The sequence below is a fragment of the Carassius gibelio genome, chromosome A7, assembly GCF_023724105.1.
Source record: "Carassius gibelio isolate Cgi1373 ecotype wild population from Czech Republic chromosome A7, carGib1.2-hapl.c, whole genome shotgun sequence".
Taxonomy (NCBI): domain Eukaryota; kingdom Metazoa; phylum Chordata; class Actinopteri; order Cypriniformes; family Cyprinidae; genus Carassius; species Carassius gibelio.
Window position 1 is genome coordinate 10083709 of NC_068377.1, and position 19744 is coordinate 10103452.

Consider the following 19744-nt stretch of genomic DNA (forward strand, 5'->3'; position numbering starts at 1 on the left):
TTGGGCGCCCCCTGCCGGGTGTTTTTGCAAGGACCTTGAAGTCTCTTATTTTTCTGTTGGACATTTTTCCTAATTTCCCGGCCTGTTTATGTTCATTGGAGGAAGTTTTTCTTTTGAATTTTTGAATAAATTGGTCCCACACAGTAACCTGCATCTGTGTCCAGTTGTGTTCCTGACAGAGGGTGTACACAAACATGGGTGGCCTTCAAGGTAAGAACACTGTTAACAGGTGATGTCTTTATTTTAGGAGTCAACATCTTAACTACATTTCACAAGTTCATATAATTCAGTAGAATAAAGTTTAAATGTATTTTGCGTGTTGCCCGGGGTAGGGCTCCAAACTCTGAATATTGGCCTTAACTCAGGAGTACTCCTCTAATGTGGTAAAAATAGATAGAAATAGAAGTGAGGAGATGGGGTAGAGAAGGAATGCTGATGAACTCTCAGAGGCAAGTCTGCTGTATTCATATCTCATCATTGGTTGAGTTAATTAACTGAATGCTCTCCACCTGTGCTAATTAGGTTAATTATCTGAACCTGCTCTGCCTGAATTTTGATAAAACCTAATGCTGTGCAATATCAGTGTTTGGTACTATCTTTGCACAAAGCAAAATGTAATTTATGGAACTGAGTGAATGATTTACCAAAGGTATTTTAGTTCTTCACAAATGTGAGTTTTGGGACTTTTAAATCTTGCAAAAATCTTTATAAAATGTGACCTATGTTTGTAATTTTTGAAAGCTAATGACTTTAAAATCCAGTTGCAAATATTTGTTGAAGTCTGAAACTGAACCTTGCATGAATATTCCCTAAATCTTTTCCAGAGTACGTGGTGACCAGGGAGTTGAAAACGTGGATATTGCATGTTCTCAGTGCGAGGAACTTGTCGAGGTAGCTTCATTGCCGGAAAAAGCGTTCACAATCAAAGGTGCAAATTCAGTTTTTTGTTGTCATTTCTGGTGGGGCCCAAAAAAAAATCACGCGTCTGACTTAATGACATGGTTATTAGGCATATTAATGTGTGGCATTACAATACACCTCAGTCTGCTTGCTGTTCTGTAAGCATACTGAACATGGGTCTGTTGTGTGTGTGTTTTTTTTTTTTTTTTTTTAGAATTGAGCGCCTGTGGCGTGATGTGTGGTCCGCTGTCACATCAAAATACTATGAAACCCTGCATGCAATGTTAGAAGATGGAGTGCTTGATCTGTCAAATCAACTACACCTCTTTTGTGTGCACTACACAATTCTTCCACGCCTGAAACTGGACCTGAAGTGCTTCACTGGAAGCTGGAACAACCACCCTATCAGAACTGAAGCAAATCTTACACCAAATCAGCTTTGGCACATCGGAATGCTGCAGACTCCAGTAGCTGACCCAGATGTACAGGTATTCAAACATCTATTTAATTATTATATCGATGTATAGTCTATATAATTCTTAATTTACTCACCCTTATTTCAATAAAAACCTGTGTGAATTATTTTTGGATCTTAAGGTTTGGCATAATATTTAGCTGTTTTTCACATTTTGCTTAATGTCTTTGTTACTATAATAGCTCTTCAGGAGCATGGTAGCAGACCCCTTTGTAGATGTGCCTTACTCGACCACTTGTGATTTTGTATAATTTAAAACGCATCTTAATAATAGATCTGAACATGAGCAGTTACATGAATTTATAACAACCTGTAAGTCCTTGACAATATTTCAGAACAGTTGGCATTTTGCTCTACTTAATCTTACTTTGATTTTGCAGATAATCGAGCAACTGTGTCAACCGCAAACTTCTGATACTGACCCAGAAGATGGTGTGGTGGTTCCAGAGATCCAATGCCCTTTATCTGAACAGAGCCTTTCTGTTCTGCAGGGATTAATTGATCCCCTGACATCATCGTTGAACTACCGAGAGCTCTATGTCCAGTCACTTGATATTATTCAAAGACTGTGCTTTACTAACATTTGAATAACATTAATAAAATGAACTTACGAAAACGTATGTAGTAACATCAGAAATTTAATTCACAAGAACATCACATTTAACAGCATTTTGGCAAAACTGACTTCATAACAATGTTGTGCAAATTTTTAGCTTTGTAAGCCACTATTTTGATAAGAAATTAGTTTTTGTTTTTTTTTGTTTTTAAGCTGTCAAATTAAACAATTAAAAGGACACTAGTATTAACAGATTTGTTTTTAAACCCTGTAAAAGTAAGCTCCCTGTTGCACTGCAATTTTCATGTTTTCTTTAAATTCATTTAATCTTGTTAAATGTGCAGTGGGAAATGTGATTGTCTGGGTGCATGCACTGACAACAGGGTAGCAAATTCTGTGGTCTGGCATACGCTCCATGCATGTATGGTCAAAGAGAACAGTGATTTTTAAAAGCTTGTCTCTCTGAAAGAAGTAGATATCTATGTGCTTGACCAGACAGCCACTGCATTACTTTTGACACAGAAAGTGCCTACTCGTCCTCAGAATCTCCATCTAGGGCAGTAAACATGCATTAATTTATTTAAAATTATCTAAAAATTGACATTGCCTTAACTTGAGTAACAACAAACTTCCCTTCAAGTTCCATTAAGAAATCCTGGAAGTTATTCAATATTTTCATTTCTTTACTGTGCTTTAGAGTGCCACTCTTACTCATTTGTGGGTAAAGGTGTGACACAATGTAATTCGAGTCCACCTGGAAAAACATTCCAGAGATCAAATTTAAAGCCAAATATCTAAAGAAAATTCTGTATGTGTAACGGGTACCGTGGCAACGGCACCGTGGTGAACAGATTAACTCCTGTAAAACAGGAGAGAAACGAGGAGACCGTGTATCAGTTCGAGCTCTCTGCAGTAATTTATTTTAAGAATTTTCTTCAGCAAACACCTCTCTATCAGAGTCATTTTATGTTTCACATATTACATATTCAGTGTCTTTTTTCCTACATTACAATGAATTTTCAGTGTCCATGTCAATACAAAATCCATAATAAAATAAACCTCTCAGTACACAAATGCATGTTCACTTACTCTTCATGCTTGTATTTTACACTATTTATCAAAATGAAATGTAAAGACAATGGTAATATTCACCAGCTATTTTTAAGATACTTAGAAACTTCCATTCACAGTATTTTATCAGTATCATTTCAATACAGTACTGCAAAATCATGCTCAGAACTAATAAAGTGCTTCAAATATAACTTTAAACTTAATTTTAAACCGTAACCATTTTTTTCTACACTCATTGAGCAAAAAAACATTTTCAACCAATGGTGGGAAACTAACATACAGTGAGCTAAATATATCTGTTAACATTTGCAATCTCAAAAAAAATATCCTCTTGTGCATATGGGCACGGGAAAGTGTGGATTGAGCTAATTTGCTCTCTAACATAATGTGCAAGTTATCAGTCGGCCATTACTCTGTCGGCCTTTGCCTCTCATCTCAAACTTGTTTAAAACAAAATCAGAAACAGACTCTAATGAAAATGATTTCGCTAAACGGATCCCTCATATCCCACGTACATTTCAGCAAAGCTAAATTTTAGTTCTGAGTTGTTTTTGTACATTTACCCACCTGTAAAACAGGAGAGAAACGAGGAGACAGTGTATCAGTTCGAGCTCTCTGCAGTAATGAGAAACTCACAACTAACACAGCTACAGTAAACCTGTCACCCGACCCTGCCCCTGCTGGCCTGGAGTAAACACTACACAAGTAAATTTGAAGTAGCAAAATCACAGAAAAATAGAAACCCTTGAGATACTTGTTCTTTAAAAAAAAATAAAAATACAGTAACTTGTGTTCAAATAAAATACAATAATTGTGAATATACTTAAAACACAAATACAACACTTTTGTGGTCGTCACACACTCCCCGACAAAAAGAAATGGGTCCCACCATTTTCTGCTCAAACTTTTTTCTTTTTACTAAAACTCTCTTTTACCCTTCAACAGGCAACAGGAAGAGGTAATATGTATGGTGATGATGTTACAGTGTAAGGTATGTATGTAAATAGCGGGTAAAAGCTAGAATAAGAGTTAAGTGGATATGTTGGTGATGAATATGGGATAAGCGAGTGCAAGGGTTGGGTGGTGTGAGGTACAGTGTACACAGGTGATTGTAAGTGTGTGTTTGCCATATTGACTGTGGCTTGTGTTGTCAGTGAGGGCTGACCGAGGTTCTCATATGTAAAAATCTGTCTAGTTTGTCGATCCCGACCTGACCTTCTGACCTCGGTCTGGTTGTCTGGCACCATATTGGCTGGAAGCTGTTCTTCCTGAATGGGCTCTGGGGCCTCATCATATCCATCTTGTTCCTCAGGTTCCGCAACAACAGACTGGTCTTCATCCTCTCCAAGTTCCTCTATCTCTGCATCTTTTTCAGGCTTCAGATATGCTTCAGGTAAGTAGTGCAACCTAACTCTCTCCTTTTCCTGGGGAGGTACTGGCGTTGGGCGACCCAGAGTGAGGGCAGGTCGTTGTTGTGGGATTACAGCGGGTATCTCCTGTATCCTTTCTGCTGGTACCCTCAGCCAATAGCGATGGCCATCTGAATCATCATTATCAGAATTTGAGTCTGAATCTATTTCTTCCTGCAGATCTGCACATTCTGAACCATTGATACGTCGAGTCTGGCGTTTGCTTTTCTTTGTGCTTCTTTCAGGAGTGTCATGGCATGGAGGAGCTTCAACTGGGAAGTCATTCGCTAATAACAGCAAATTGCGGTGTAGTGTTCTTGTCTTTCTTTTGTCCCCAGACTCAGGGTATACTATGTATACTGGGTTATCCGCGAACTGTTCTTTAACAATGTAGATGGACTTTTCCCAGTATGACCGCAGTTTTCCTGGTCCACCACGCTCACTGAGGTTCTGGACTAAGACCCTATCTCCAGGCTGTAGTACCACTCCTCTTGCTTTCTTGTCGTAAAGCACTTTGCCTTTTGCACTGGCCTGTTTGCTGCTCTCATTGGCAATTCGGTACGCTTCAGACATCTGCTTTGCCCACTTCTTTGCATATCCCTTTGGCGAGTAAGGCTCTGTCTCTTCAACCAGCCCAAACAATAAATCAATGGGAAGGCGAGGATGGCGGCCATAAAGAAGAAAAAACGGTGAGAAGCCTGTTGACTCGTGCCGAGTAGAGTTTCTGCATGTACAACTTTTGGAATTTGGTCTTTCCATCGTTCCTTTTCTTTCTCTGGCAATGTTCTTAACATCTGGAGTATCGTCCGATTAAACCGTTCTGCAGGGTTTCCCTGGGGATGGTATGGTGAGGTTCTCGAATGACGAATGCCTGACAGCTGTTGAAGAGTACGAAAAAGCTCATTCTCAAATTCACGGCCTTGGTCGTGGTGCAACTTTGAAGGATATCCGAAGCGGAGAATGAAATCATTAAAGATGCGCTCAGCTGCCGTCTTCCCACTCTTATTCTTTGTAGGATAAGCTTGAGCGAATCTTGTAAAATGATCAACGACCACAAGGATATACTCATAGCCACCACGGCTGATCTCTAGATGTAAATAGTCGATACACACCAACTCTAGTGGCGAGCTTGATGTGATACTACTCATTGGGGCGCGAACATGAGTAACTGGCTTCTTTGATTTTATGCATGGACATTTCTTAGTGATATGGTCCTCGATCTCTCTGGCCATAAAAGGCCAATAGAATCTCTCTCTGGCAAGGTTAAGGACCCTTTCTGTGCCAACATGGGCCATTTCATTATGGAGTTTCTTTAAGACAAGATCTTTGTACTTGGCAGGGAGCACCAACTGCTTTCTTTCATTAGCACGCCTGTACAATAGACCATTCTCCAAGACCAACTTTCCCCATTCGTGAAATAGTCTTCTGGTGGCTCCACTAGCAGCTTTCCGGATCTCGTCAGTTAAAGGTGTACCAGCCTCTTTTAACTTGATCATTTCACTGATGGCTTCATCTGCACGTTGTGATTCCACAAGCTCATTATGGCTAATTGCATTTAAATGGTCGAAGGGAAGAGACGTGTCGGCTTGGGAGGAGATGTTGAGAGCTGCCACCCAGGCTACATCTTTTTGTTTGGCTACTTTACTTCCATCCCATACTGCATGAACCACATCTCCGGTACACTCTTTGGTACAAGACTCCGCATAAGCCTCAATGTCTAAAGGGAGACGCGACAGCGTATCAGTGTCTATGTTAGACTTTCATGGTCTGTATTTTATGTCGAATCTGAAATCAGAGAGTTCCCCAACCCACCGATGGCCTACAGCATTTTGCTTTGCTGTGGTCATGACGTAGGTCAGTGGATTGTTGTCTGTATATATTGTTAAGTGAGGTGCATAAAATAAGTAATCTCTAAACTTTTCACACACAGCCCACTTCAGGGCAAGGAACTCTAATTTCCCACTATGCAGAAGGTAATTTCGCTCAGCTGCAGTTAAAGTCCTAGACCCATAACCAAAAACTCTCAACTTGCCATCCTGGTGTTGATAAAGAATTGCGCCTAGCCCCTGGTTTGAGGCATCTGTGTGTAATATGAAAGGTGAGTTGAAGTTAGGGTATGCTAACACGGGGGGGCTAACAAGGAGAGACAAGAGTTGGTCAAGGGCTTTCTGATGTTCGGTGGCCCACTCTACAGGTGTTCTGGATGGTAGTTGTGGACCTTTGCTTTTACCACGTGCTACGGCTGCTTGTCCTGGCTTGACTTGTAGTAGCTCATAGATGGGCTTTGCTATCCTTGAAAAGTCCTGAATGTAGGAACGGTAATAGCCCAGGAACCCGGTGAGCTTTCTCACATCTCCAACTGTCTGTGGTGTCCTGCTGGCTAACGAACGCACTGCATCCAGGTCTTTGGGATCTATCCTCACTTCCTGAGCTGAAACAAGACGACCCACATATCTTACTTCCTGTCGAAATAGCTCACATTTTTCAGGTCTCAGTTTCACCCCATGTCTCTGAAGAGCTTGGAGTACTTTGCGGACACCTTCCACGTGCTCGTCAATTCAATTCAATTCAAGTTTATTTGTATAGCGCTTTTTACAAAACAAATCGTTACAAAGCAACTTTACAGAAAATTATGTTTCTACAATATTAAGTAGTAGCTAGTAGTTTGTGCACATTTGACAGGATTTTAGAAAAAAATTAAAATAATAATAATAAAAGACGTAGTCAGCTAGATGATGAACTATCAATATTAATAATTAAGTTATTATATGATTCAGTCACACATTTAGCAATAGTTGTTAGTTCTGTTTGTTGATTCAGGGTTAGCATCATCTGAGGTCCTCTGAGGGTCAGCATCATCTCTTCTCAGGTGTTCTGGATCCAGACTGGAGCTTGTGTAAATCCTAGTTATCACGGGATGTAAATCCCGTGGCGAAACATAGAAACAGAATACAGACATCATTAGCATAGCTGCTGATCCAACAAAGTAAAATTAGTTTAATCCAAGCTAATGAATAAAAATGCACCTTTGATCAGATGCAACTACACTCACAATTAAAAAGATACATTATTCGAATGCTTGGCGAAAGAGATGTGTTTTTAATCTAGATTTAAACAGAGAGAGTGTGTCTGAACCCCGAACATTATCAGGAAGGCTATTCCAGAGTTTGGGAGCCAAATGTGAGAAAGCTCTACCTCCTTTAGTGGACTTTGCTATCCTAGGAACGACCAAAAGTCCAGCGTTTTGTGACCTTAGGGTGCGTGATGGGTTGTAACGTGGTAGAAGGCTAGTTAGGTACGCTGGAGCTAAACCATTTAGGGCCTTATAGGTAAGTAATGATAATTTGTAACTGATACGGAACTTAATAGGTAGCCAGTGCAGAGACTGTAAAATTGGGGTAATATGATCATATTTTCTTGACCTCGTAAGGACTCTAGCTGCTGCATTTTGGACTACCTGTAGCTTGTTTATTGACGAAGCAGGACAACCACCTAGAAGTGCATTACAATAGTCCAGTCTAGAGGTCATGAATGCATGAACTAGCTTTTCTGCATCAGAAACAGATAACATGTTTCGTAGCTTGGCAATGTTTCTAAGATGGAAGAATGCAGTTTTTGTAACATTGGAAATATGATTTTCAAAAGACAAATTGCTGTCTAATATAACACCCAGATTTCTGACTGTAGAGGAAGTTACGGTACATCCGTCTAGTTGCAGATTGTAATCTACAAGATTCTGTGTAGTGTTTTTTGGTCCAATAATTAGTATCTCTGTCTTATCCGAATTTAATTGGAGAAAATTGTGTGTCATCCAATCTTTTACATTTTTAACACACTCTGTTAGCTTAGATAATTGGGAAGTTTCATCTGGTCTCGTTGAGATATATAGCTGAGTATCATCAGCATAACAGTGGAAGCTAATTCCGTATTTTCTAATAATATTACCAAGGGGCAATATATATATTGAAAATAGAAGGGGACCTAGGACGGATCCTTGTGGCACTCCATATTTTACTGATGATAAATGAGATGACTCCCCATTTAAGTAAACAAAATGGTAGCGATCGGACAAAGCTTTTTGCATAGCAAATTACATCGTCAAGATACGGGAGACAGCAATCATCTCTCAAGGAACCCAACATCTCTTCCATACTCCGCTGAAAGGCCGCAGGGGCGTTAGAGAGGCCAAATGGGATACGAATCCATTCATAAAGCCCCCAGGGGGTAATGAAAGCAGTGAGGTGCTGGGAGTCTTTGGCGATAAAACCCTGATGATAGGCCTTTCCTTGGTCAAGGATACTGAACCAGGAATAGCCACCGAGAGTATCAGTTAGGTCTTGTATCCTAGGCAAGGGATGTCGATCAGGAATGGTCTTTTTATTTAAGAGACGATAATCTATACAAAGGCGGAGTGTGCCGTCTTTTTTTCTGACGCAGACCACTGGTGCAGCATAAGAAGACTTTGATTTCACAATCCAGCCTTTCATGAGCAGATCTTGTACATACTCTTTCACCTCTTTGAACAGTGGTTTGGGGACCGGGGAGTAGGCTCTCTGCACTGGAATCTCGTCCTTGAGGGTGACTGACATCTGTAAACCAGGAATACATCCAATGTCATGACTGTCTCGTACAAAAACAGCTGATTCTTCCCACAGCATTTTCTTGACTTTCTCTTGTTCCTCATCACTAAGGTGGTTAAGGTCCACAGGAGGCTGCCACAAGATTGAAGCAGTTTGAGCAGCTGGTGTTGTTGCGGCGCTAACTACTACTCCTTTGGACCTAGAACTCTCTAGTGGATTGGTCTCAATCACCCTAGCCACAGTCTGGACGCTGCCAAGGGCTGTCTTCCTTGGTATAGTGACAGAATGTTTAGTGCTATTTTTCACTGGTATGATGACATAAGGTCTCTTTGCAGTCTGTATTTCTAGTAGGCCCTCCTCAATCTCAAGCTCTGTGAGCTGGGCACTGTTTCCATCAGGTTCAAACAAGAGAAGAGGGTCTGGCTGATCTACAGCGGATGGAATCTGACACTTAACCCAAGCTACTTGTCCAGGTGGAACTGCAGTGTCATAATTTCCAGTTCTTAACAGTCTTTGATACATGGAGGGTTTGTCAGTCTGAATGAAGTTCACCAGCAGCTCAACTTTATCAGCAGAGCCAGATATTGCATCAGAAAGGAGCGTGGTGAGGGCTGGAGCAAGTTCTGCTGGCTGATTCTGAATCACTTCCTCCAGCACATTAAATCCAAGTAGTGGCTGTGCAAGCGGGATGTTACAGATGAGGAAAGGCACCATGATAGGCTGGCTAAGAGCACCATTTCCACTGAAGCTGACTGCAATGAGGACCCAGCCATCAAAAGGGAGGATTTCTCTATTCACAGCGTGTACTTCCAGCTCTTCTCTCTCATCAAATATTTCACTGAGTTGCCTAATGGGTGCGTCTGGTAGATACTTCTCTTTCCAGCTTTTATCAATCATGTTCACCTGAGCTCCAGTGTCTAGTAAGGCGTTGACTGTTAAGCCATTAAGGTTACATCGTGTAAGGGCTTTGGCTCCTATAAACTTGGCTAGACGCTTACTTGTTTGGGTGGGTAGGGAAAGGGGAATTTGGGGATTGACTTGTTCGTTATTTTCTTTTGGTCTCCGATTAACTAGACTTGTCTTTGTATGACTCTCAGAGCCCCATACGTTACACTCAGCACTGTGGGACTGAACGTGAAGCCCGGTCACTGCTTGTCCCGTGGCATTCATTATTCATTAACTCCTCTACTTTCTCAGTTAACTGTTGGAGTGCATCAGCCTTTGGTTGTTTATCTGGAGAATCTTTCTTTGTGCTACTGCCTTGTATTACTGCAACTTCAAGTTCTGTGCTATGCACGCTAACTTGTTTCTGCTTCAGGGGACGTTTTACTGACCCCAAACGTCTCTGTCTCTCATTCTCAGTATTTGTCATCTTCATCATTTGTTTTAGGATTGTCTCGTCAGTCACACTGCTATCCGAGATAAATGGTTTAAGTTCTCGACGTTTGTCATTATGCTTATGACTGAGGCCCTGATATATGGCGTGAAGGAAAATGTCTTGAACTGTGTTAGCATTGTATTTCACTTCTGTGTCAGAGTATTTTGAAGCAAACAGGATCTTTTGTTTGAGGCCTATTACCCGATACAAAAACTGTTGTGGAGTTTCACCGTCGTTTTGTTTTGTGCACATAAGTTCTTGGAAAAGTTCTGTGTTGCTCCGCCCACCTAAATGGGATTGCAGAAAGCCTTTCAGCTCGTCTATGGTCAAATCATCTTTGTGCATTAGCATGTCTTTAAAGTTTCCTGCTTTAATGACTCTGAGAACGGCTCTCAGTATTTCAGTCTCACTGAATCGTTCTTTGACACCTTCATCAATTTGTCTACATATGCTATTGTAGCTTAAATCTGAGCTCTGATCACCGATCTGTCCACCTTGAATCTTGAACTCATGACGAAGCAGTGAAAGGTCTCGAAGGGGGACAACTCGGTCATATTTTCCATGTGGATGTTGTTCAGGTGTATGAGTATTGTTATACTGTAGTGTAGATTGTACTGGTGCAGGTGTGAGTGTAGGTGATGACGTGGGGTTGTTTATGTATTGTAGGACTTTGTTGCTAAGCTCAGCGTAGCTAGAAAGCATTCTCTGTTACTCTGTGTCAGTGTTCTGTGTGGTTTTAACATCAGTACGTGTGAATGGAGGGTTAGTGATTGGTGAAGGGGTAGCTATGCTAACTGCAGCTATGTGGGTAGGGTTAGTATTAGAACCACAGACTGTCATGTTATCAGTTGTCAAGTTATCAGTAACTGTCTCTGGCTGACCTACTGTCGTACTCTCACTCAGTACTGATGAGGTTGACATTATATGATGCACATACTCCCCTGCACCCTTTTTAGGTTGAGCATAACGAATCTGAATGACATTATTCACAGTATCATTAAGCTCTAACAACACTGCCATACCTGAATCCTCAGATTCCACCAAAGTGTCACTGTTCATAAAAGCTAGAATGTACTCGAAGCAACTCTCTTCCTCGCCAACCTGAAGCTTATGAATCCTTCCCTGGCACAGGACCAACACTCTGGGCTAGTTGGAAAAGTTCATCGGCCGTCAGCATGAGTAGACTCTTCTTGATGCTCCACACCAAGCCTTTTCTCTCTCCGTCCGCCATGACTGCTTTTCCCTCTTCCTCACAGTTAGTTGCTCTTCTCGGTAGCACTTTCACTCGTAGCTTTTGGTCTGGTTCCACGTGTACAGCACAGCGTCTTCGCAATCAGAAGGTAAGTGGAAACACAGGCATCATGAATGTAACACCAATCTTCCTCTAACTTCAAGGCCTGAAGTGGTGTTCATTCCTAGAACATGTCACACTGCTGATTCTGGTCGTGCTTGTAGCCTGCGCATCTGCTGCCGTTCCCCGTACGGGCCACCAAAAATCTGTAACGGGTACCGTGGCAACGGCACCGTGGTGAACAGATTAACTCCTGTACAACAGGAGAGAAACGAGGAGACAGTGTATCAGTTCGAGCTCTCTGCAGTCATTTATTTTAAGAATTTTCTTCAGCAAACACATCTCTATCAGAGTCATTTTATGTTTCACATATTACATATTCAGTGTCTTTTTTCCTACATTACAATGAATTTTCAGTGTCCATGTCAATACAAAATCCATAATAAAATAAACCTCTCAGTACACAAATGCATGTTCACTTACTCTTCGTGCTTGTATTTTACACTATTTATCAAAATGAAATGTAAAGACAATGGTAATATTCACCAGCTATTTTTAAGATACTTAGAAACTTCCATTCACAGTATTTTATCAGTATCATTTCAATACAGTACTGCAAAATCATGCTCAGAACTAATAAAGTGCTTCAAATATAACTTTAAACTTAATTTTAAACTGTAACCATTTTTTCCTACACTCATTGAGCAAAAAAACATTTTCAACCAATGGTGGGAAACTAACATACAGTGAGCTAAATATATCTGTTAACATTTGCAATCTCAAAAAAATATCCTTGTGCATATGGGCACGGGAAAGTGTGGATTGAGCTAATTTGCTCTCTAACGTAATGTGCACGTTATCAGTCGGCCATTACTCTGTCGGCCTTTGCCTCTCATCTCAAACTTGTTCAAAACAAAATCAGAAACAGACTCTAATGAAAATGATTTCGCTAAACGGATCACTCATATCCCACGTACATTTCAGCAAAGCTAAATTTTAGTTCTGAGTTGTTTTTGTACATTTACCCACCTGTAAAACAGGAGAGAAACGAGGAGACAGTGTATCAGTTCGAGCTCTCTGCAGTAATGAGAAACTCACAACTAACACAGCTACAGTAAACCTGTCACCCGACCCTGCCCCTGCTGTGCGAGAGTGCGAGAGATCACTTCTGGCACCAGAGTGCGTTAAGACCTCACAAACCAATTGTTTTATTTCTTGGGACATCAGTGTGTCATCAGGAGCTGCAGGGTTTAATTTGGATTTGTCTGTGCATGTTTTTTTTTACTCCTATAGATTGAGTTCCCATTGCCATGCATTATACGACTGACAGCCTGGATCGGTTGTTAAAAATCATCATTTGTGTACAACTGAAGGAAAAAAGTCACCTATATTCTTGGATGCCCTGGGGATAAGCAGATAAACATCAAATTTACATTTTTGGTTTAACTATCCCTAAAGTGATACCTCTTTATATTCTCTTTGTTTTGGTCATTTATAGGGCCAGTGTAGCCACAGCTCGTAATTTGTTCACAGTAATTCGACAGGTCTGAAGACTCCTCAACCTAGAAAGAATTTTAGATATTCTTGAAACATTCATAAAAGGTGCATGGCAATAGAAACCTAAATAATTACAAATAGTTTTCAGATATACCATTTTAATCAATGGTGAAAATTCCATGCCATTAACACTATCCATCATGACGTTTTCAAGGTTCCCACTTAATAGGTAATTGTAACACCATTCCTGTAGAAATCGTGGAGCTGGACCACCTTGTGCAAGACTTACGGCAAATATTTCACCAGCAACTCTATATAGAAAGGACCGAAAAAAAAAATGAAATACAACTCTACAGTCAGCAAGTACAAAGTACATTTGCTCTTAATTAGATTATTCGCCAAAAAACTAAAAGAACTTCTATAATAATGTTCAAATAATACCTTTGTTTTCAACAGAAAAGGTTTTTACTAAAAAAATTGTTTTTATAGACTCTTTATGCAAGTCTAATCTAAACAATGTTTGATAAACTATTTCTTTAATGTCACTTACCGAAACAGGCCATTGTCAAGGTCATTTAATGAGTACTTAGCCATTTTTCCTTGACCATCTTCTCCTTCAAAGAGCCGGGACTCTATGCCACTGATCATTTCTATAGTTAAAAAAAATAAAAAGATATTTCAGCGACATTCCAATGATTTTGTGGTCAAGGGTATCAGATGCAAAAATTCTCACCTGCCAGGAATTCTTTACGGAGAGCACCTGTGTCGACGCCAGCCTCTCCCATGAATGTCACCTTTAAAGTGTGGATTGGGGAGCTAAGCTTTTGTCGCTTCCACAGTGACATGCCTCTTTCTAAGAGATTCATTCTAGACACACAGATACTGAATTCTTTGGAGGTGTCAACTTGAGCAGCAAGCCATCGCAGTACATCCTCTTCACTGTCAAATTGTGATTAAAATGGAGTGTTTTAGACAGCATTATAATATACCAGTTATGTTTTAAAGGTACATTATTAAGTAAGAATACTGTTGATACTTTGCTTAAGTAATATACCATGACATTTCTTCTTTTTGTGGCTCCATTATATCAGGGCTTAGTTGGCCAACTGGACTAAAGAGAAAATGCATTTACAAGTGAAAATTTAAACCATAATTGTTATTTAAACATAAGTAACTCATTTGCACAAAATGTTGGCTGCCATGTAAACTTTGAAATGCAATGTTTAGAATCATGCAACATAATGCACCACAAAATTAAATTGTTGATTCTATTCATAGTATTACCATTACCTATCTAAATCGCCACAAAAACTTGCATTGAGCTCCAATTCCTTCATTGGAAAACTTTGCTGACAAACAGGACACTTTGCCTCTGGTGACTAAAAAGCAAGTAATGATGTAAAATGCACATTAAAAGAAGTCAGAATAATGTCAGACCAAGCAACAAGGTAATTACCTTTTCTTCAGTAACAGGAGGTAAATCAGGTGAATCATGAGGTAGATTAGTCAGCTAGAAATAGACAAAAACATTTTACATACATTTAACATCACACACGAATCTTACAGAAAACTCATGAGTTAATTAAAACATTTTATCTTATCTTACCTCTGGTTCTGAGTCAGAAAGTGTCTCATATTCAGCAGTATTGCATTCCTTTATGTGCAGAGCAAGAATCTGTAGTGGCATAGATTTGGAGCATTTCTTACATTCTGCTTTATGCATTTGAGAGAACTCCTGGGCATCAGATGGTAGAGGTGACAGTGACTCATCTTGTAATGGAACAATGTACAACATTGTTTTCCCCCCTAAAGTAGCATTTCTAATTGTGCTCCCAAAGTAGCCTTCAGACTCTGGAGGAACTAGATTTAACCGTCTTCTACCCTGTCCACTTGAAAAAAATAAATAAATATGAAATTAAAATGTCATCCAATTCCATTAAAACTGTATATGATGTAATTGTAAGTGCAACTTTATTAATATAGTGCATTCTATGAGTGTTTACAAAAGTACAAAAAATAACAGATTAAAATAAACGAACAATTAAAGAAAAAAAAAAAAAAATGAAATTAAGTAAGATTGTCATACAATCTTAACTCTGCAAATTATATTTTCATTATGTTTATAACAGAAAAAAACACTGTCAGTGCCAATCTATTGAAATGTACAAAAACAAGTGAAATGACATTCACAAAACTATCTGCACTGTGTGATCATGTAAAACTAGTTCCTGTTGTGTTGGTTTACAGATCTTACCAGTTGCTTTGTAGAGAAGCCAGCCTCCAGATGCTGAGTTCATTTTTGGGTATGCATCACTGAACAAGCTAGACACCTAAAATCCACATTTAACTCAAGATTAGAAAATAAATCTTACAAAGGTTTTTAGTTGTTGATAACGAAGGAAGGCATAGCTGTTTAATAAAGGAATGGTGTGTAAATATACATCACCTCTGAATGTGTCAAGTCATCAGGCATAGTAAGATTCCGTTTTCCCAAGCCAGCTTGTAAAAGCTGCAATTCATCAGCTGGTGAAGGGGCCATGTCTGAATTTTTGTTCAAAAGAAACACTGAAAACACAAAGGGTTTCCATAGTTTTTTGAGCTTTGCTGGTCTGCTACAGCTGGGTAGCCGTCTCTTTGAACCACGCTTATAAAATCCAGGGAAAGACCTTAAATAGTTTGAAAATAAAAATTTGTATTGCGTTTTTTTTATTACATTAATGTGTTTATTTGGAACACAATGAACCTCAAAATGGCACCTGACTACTACCACTGCTCTAATTATGAGTGCTAAAATGTATTTAAAATACATGTTAAATATAATGTTGCTGTTTGTCATTGTCATGACTGCAAAACTGAAACCTGGCCATCTCTTGGTCCACTGTTTGACTCTGCCCCGACTGGTGAACGGACTGCTGACCCTGCCTTGTGCTGGTTTTCCCGAGCGACTGGTTAAGAATTTCAAGGATGTTATGTACAGCTGCAGATGCAGCATCTGCACCAATATTTCTGCCTTGCTGTAGAATAAAGACCAGTTTCATATCTGCACTACATTGACACGACCTTAAATAATATAATAACTGTACAAAAGAGCAAACAATCAAACTACATAACATCAGTGCATTGCAAACTTGTGAATGACAATAACAACCCGCAACGATCTGTTGCACACTGTAACATGAATAAAACTTGTATCGATGTTACTGGTTACTTCAGTAACACAAGCTTACTTCAAGCTGCCTTGAAGGACAAGCGGAGGAGGAAGATGATGCCGCTCCGTGTCTCTCCTCTCAGGTTAGACTATTATAGCATCCATTTATCATAGCAATTATATAGTTATTTAGATTATTTTGTGTAGCCTATGTAACTTAGTTAATTAGCATAGTTGTTAGTGTAATGTAAGTATTGTTAGAAGCATAGTTAGTAGCATAGTATTGCATCAGTTAGGATAGCTTCAAGTTAGCGTAGATTTATCTGCATTTAGTACAGTGGTCAGGATGGTATGTAGGTGTAGTGTTGCTGGTTGCGACAGCACTGCTGCACTACATAGTTTTCCAGCAGTCTTTTAAAATTAGGAGCCTGTGGTTGCATGCACTTGGCCTGGAAGAACGCGAGTTCCCATCTGGAGCTAGAGCATGCAAACTGCATTTTACGCGGGATTGCTTCTCCCACACAATGGAGGTAGAAATGGGCTTCTCCACACAGTGCGGGAGTTTAGACTGCAGTTTGAGCCAGCGACTCGAATTGATATGGCTCAGGCCACAGACACCTCGACATCTTCCACTTCAGGTAAATGTGGGGGAACTCTGTTGCAAAGCTACTTTCATCACTACAGTCACTCTCCATTTCAGCGACATCAGCTGTCAATTAATATGTCACTGTGGGTCTCAGGTTCAAGCCCCACCCACTCAGCCCCGCCCTAGGTTCATCCCCTCTATCTCCACTGTGCTCTGCCCACTTTTCAGGATTTTTCAAATATTGCCAGTGGGTGGAGTCAGGCTCTGAACAGGGGTTTAGTTACCCTTTAAACAGCAAAAAAAAACAACAAAATAAACGTTATATCCTAACCTGTAAAAGATAATAATGGCATATAATGCGCTGCACTTGCCTCAGATGCGGACAAAACACATATCTCCTCATTCGCCAGCCAAAGACTTTGTTAACTCCATTTGAGCTTGTTTTTCATATAGCCTGATGCTAATTTCAAGTGTCTGATCCAACACTGAGGACGCAGTGTTGTTTAATTATTGATTTGTTCCCCCTATTCTTTCTTTTTCCCCCCTGTATTTTAGTAGAGTGTTCCATGAAACTGTTTTATTTGTCAACACCCATCAGAAATCATATTGTTTGTATTTGGTTGCTTAAACACAACAAACTACTGAAAATAACTCTTATTTAATACTCGTGAGTCAGCTTTATACGCACAAGCTTTGGATGTGACTGTGGGGGCACAATACAGCCTTTGGAGCGTGTGAGTACCAAATGGCTTAAAATTCTTAAAAAGGTGTGCCAATTTTTTTACATTTTTGTGACAATGCAACAATGACCCGATTAGTCAAGTGACAGTTCTGTCAGCTGTCCTGAAATGCGAGTGAGTCTTGTATTGCAGCGTGGAGGTCGCTGATGAGAAGGACGCTCTGAGAGTTCATGGATTCAAATGAGTGATTTAATCTTAGACTTTGTGTGGATTTATTTTATTATTCAAACCTACAATCTATGTTGAATAAATGCAGGAATTTCCCTCATTCTAAACTTGAAAGCTGCGAGATTTATTAAAACCATGCGACACATAGTCCCCTCTCAGAAAAGTTTTTAGGCCTGGAAATTGTTGTTTTAAAATCACATGTTATTCATGACCTTACAGACCCTATAAAAGCAACTGATGCATGCTCTTAATCACTTAAAATAGTCCACCAATGTGATTGCGCGAGTGCTCCGTTACCTCCCCCTTCTGGTGCCGGATCCGTTGCTCTGCTTTGTTCCGGTTCCTTGCAATTTACAAATTAAGCACTGATCATATCATTACTAAACTTGATTTGCTTCTTAGGCACCATGCCCTGATTGTACTCAAAAAGTTTGGGGGAAAAAATTATAATGACACTTTCATTTACAGTAGCCTATTGTAATGAAATTGTTTTTATAGATTCCTTGGATCATGCCAAGAACATTGACACCAATTATGCTATAACTTGCTGAATTTTATGTCCGTTATTTTGAATTTTATTGATGTAAGGGAAACAGGTCAATTTAGCTCAAAGGGAATCATTTAAGATTTTAACGGGAATTTGAACAGAATCACTGTTTCACGGCTGATCACTGAGACGCCCTGCGATTCACTGAACGAGCCGTTTAACATCAAATCTGCACTGGATATTAATATCCAAAGTATAGTGAAAACACTATCAATTAGCACAGTAACAAGATCGGCAGTTTAAGCCATTAACTTGTAAGCACAAAACACAAGATACTTCTCTTTTCAATATGAATAAGGCTTCATTAGATAAATCTAAGACATAAACTAATCTAACACATAAACGCACGCACTCACACATTCACACCACCGGCGGCACCAGGGGGGGTCTTGGGGGGTCTCAAGACCCTGCAAAAAAACGCTCTGACCCCGCATATGACCCCCCATCCTCTTCCTGATTAATATATATATCCGGGATAAAGATAGAAAAAATTTATCTTCAAACTACGCAGAATAATAATAAATAATAATTATTTCGACATTTATTCGTACACTGAACCGAGAACCGTTTCTGTCAGACGCGTCTGATTCGAGAACCGAGGAGTTGATGATACTGCATAAGTGTGATTCAGTGTGAAGTAGACTGACTCACAGCTCGTCTGAACCGAACTGATTCTTTTGGTGACTGATTTTGAACTGATTCTGTGCTTATGTTATAAGCGTGGGTAAACTGAAGGCTTGAATTAAGGGCAGTCATCGCTAATGACATTACATCGAGCGCAAAAGAACCGGTGAACCATTTTTTTTTCAACTGGTTTATTTGATCGAAATGTCCGAAAGAACCGGTTCACTTGAGCACTGCTCCTTTGCACCTTTAATGCCCTTTTGTCAAAGCAACATTTCTTTGATTTTTTTTTTGTAATAACATACCCTTTTGTGAATGCCTGCTCACGCCCAATTACAATTTATTAATAATAATTTAGCCGTAAGTAAAATGACCAACATGATGACCTTTCACCTGACTGGGAAAATTCCTCACGCCGCACGCACAATTTTTAATTGCTAAAAGATATTTTCAACACCGTGGCAGCTGGTGAGTGGTGTTTCATTCTCAGCGAAATGATTTTGATGTTTATACACTTATTATTATTTTACAAGAATGATGTGATGTGAGAACATGCAGATATGTTGCTGTGTGTAGCCTGTAGTATTTTTTCTACAATAGCAACAGTGTTTACAACAGCAAGACCACTTTAGTCGGTAAACTCAATAATATCTCTCTGGAAATAAATGTAAAAATATAAATTTCAATAAAAAATGCATAATATACCTGACATCATAGTGCAGTGTGAAGGATATGAATAACAAATGTAGCCTGTCATTTGTTTACATTGCAAAG

General features: G+C 39.6%; 1 long non-coding RNA gene across 1 annotated transcript; it reads left to right on the top strand.

The window, feature by feature from the left end:
• Positions 1–499: 499 nt before the first annotated feature.
• On the top strand, positions 500–1985 carry LOC128017715 (uncharacterized). The gene is made up of 4 exons (XR_008184511.1): positions 500–670; positions 825–928; positions 1115–1388; positions 1756–1985. It is a non-coding gene; the product is annotated as an uncharacterized LOC128017715 (long non-coding RNA).
• The last annotated feature ends 17759 nt before the right edge of the window (positions 1986–19744 follow it).